Source organism: Echinops telfairi, unplaced genomic scaffold (genome assembly GCF_000313985.2).
Source record: "Echinops telfairi isolate 266 unplaced genomic scaffold, ASM31398v2 ScPeMD7_7467;HRSCAF=8505_1, whole genome shotgun sequence".
Classification (NCBI taxonomy): Eukaryota; Metazoa; Chordata; class Mammalia; order Afrosoricida; family Tenrecidae; genus Echinops; species Echinops telfairi.
The window spans coordinates 4427527-4429524 of record NW_022111368.1 but is presented as its reverse complement, the minus strand read 5'-3'; the positions used below and the strand labels follow the sequence as shown (position 1 = coordinate 4429524).

The window sequence follows — 1998 nt, the reverse complement described above, 5'->3', positions numbered from 1 at the left end:
TTAGCATCTTTTGACTATATTATGAATTTATTTAGTTATAAATAAAACAGAAAATAGTGGCAAACCTATTTAGGAACAGTTACTAGTGTCTAGATGCTGTTGTCAGGTACCTCAATATATTAAATAAATATAATACTTTTATATAACATTGAAAGGTATCTGTGAAATGTTTAAAAATTGTTTCTGAGATACAATAGATTTATAAACTGCCATGCTTAATGTCTTTAAAGACATTATGTCAACATTAATTGATGTCATGGCTAAAAGTGAGAATTTTTTTAATTAAAAAATTTAGGAACTGAAATCTCGTGAATGTTCATATTTTGGAGGATATGATTTGAAAATGAGGATATAATGGGAGGTTTTCTGGTGACTCTGAATCTTGGCCAGTATGTGCTTCATCAACATTTTAACGAGCTCATTTGTGCTGAGAAGTCGCTTTACTTAAAGTTAAATATGATTACTATTAATGATATGAAGATCGTGGATCATATTCTGTATTTGGAAACCTACTTTGGGGATGTACTCACTGACACAAGAATTTGATTTTGCGAGTAGTAAATTTAGTAGCAAACTTAGAAAATTGATGTTGTAGACATTGTTATTGGTGATAAACACAAATTGCTTTTCTTTGTATTTGTTAAGAGCTTTGTAGATCTGTAGTTGTGAGGTGCTGTTGGGTCTAGTTCAGCTCATAGCTTTACCAGAGTGTCTGCCCCGTGAGTTTCCTAGGCTGTAGTTGGAGGTCTGGTGATTAGGAATCGGGCTGATCATTTTAAGGTCTCTTGTTCAAACCCACCAGCCCCTATGCAGAGAAAGATGGGGCCCTCTGCTCCCTTTAATATTTGCAGTCTTTGAAACCCTCTATAGGGTCACTATGAGCAGGAATCAGTTCAAGGACAGGGGATTGGCTTTCTCTGAAACCTTTGCAGGAATAGATTTCAGGTCTTCCTTCAACTGAGCCACTAAATGGATTTGAACCACCAACTTTTGGGTGAGAAGCCAAGAGTTTAACCATTGTGCTACCTGGGCATCTTTTCTTAGAAGTCGTAAGAACCCAATAAATATTACTGGTAGACTGAGTCAGTTAGTCTAGGCTTACGTCCAACAAAAGTCTGACCACATTGTAGAACTCATTATACAGGGCCAAATGGAGCTGGGAGGCACAAATTAATTTGAGTTGTTTAAAACTAATTTTTAAAATTAAAAAATACATCTATCCTTACCACTTCCCTCAGCATATTCCTTCCCTTTCATCAGTTTCTGCTTCCCTCCTCCTATAATCTTTTATGTTAGTGTAATCACGGCTCCAACGCCTCCACAAAAATATCCCTGATATCTTTACATCGTGTCACTCTACGTATTTTTTCCTCTAGCAATATAAACTATCGTGACAGTAGCATCCCACTATTTAGCTCCGCATTTAAGTGTAAGTGCAAAGCACTGAAGGTCTTGTGATTGTTACAGCAAGGGCTTCGGTTAGACCTCTGCAAGGTGTTCTGCAAAGGAGTCAATGTCTCAGGCAATGGATGACTCCTGTCACATGACATCCCAGATTCCCCTTTTCCTTCCCCTCTTCCTTTCCTCTCTTTTACCTCCTTTCCTTCCTCCATCCGTTCTAAGCAGCCTTTCAAAAGGTTAATTTTAATCTTAGATCATTGCAGTACTAAAGCATACATGGGCTGGATTTGGCCTTTGGGCCAAATGAGATGCCATTTGGTTCAATCTCATGTGTAGTTGGCCTGCAGAAAAAATCCCGTGTTTCCAAAGTATAGATGGTGTATCATCTGAGGAGGAGATCCTTGAACTGGGAACTTCTGGCATGATTAACAACTATATAATATGATTTCGTAACCTTGAAAAATTACAGTCAGACTGTCTTCGGACAATGCCACATGCTATCCATTGGTGCAGTCCATTCACTGGATGACTTCTTGGCCTTTTGGCCTTAGACCCTTCCCTTGTTCTTGGACCTGACAGCTGTGCTCTGACTGCTCC

The 1998-nt window shown here is 38.5% G+C and overlaps 1 protein-coding gene across 1 annotated transcript in view; it reads left to right on the top strand.

Annotated features, from left to right (window-relative positions):
• NALF1 (NALCN channel auxiliary factor 1) overlaps nucleotides 1-1998 on the top strand; it is a gene marked incomplete at its 5' end in the record, with an annotated part of 791674 nt that overhangs the window by 128308 nt on the left and 661368 nt on the right. The window lies entirely within an intron of this gene.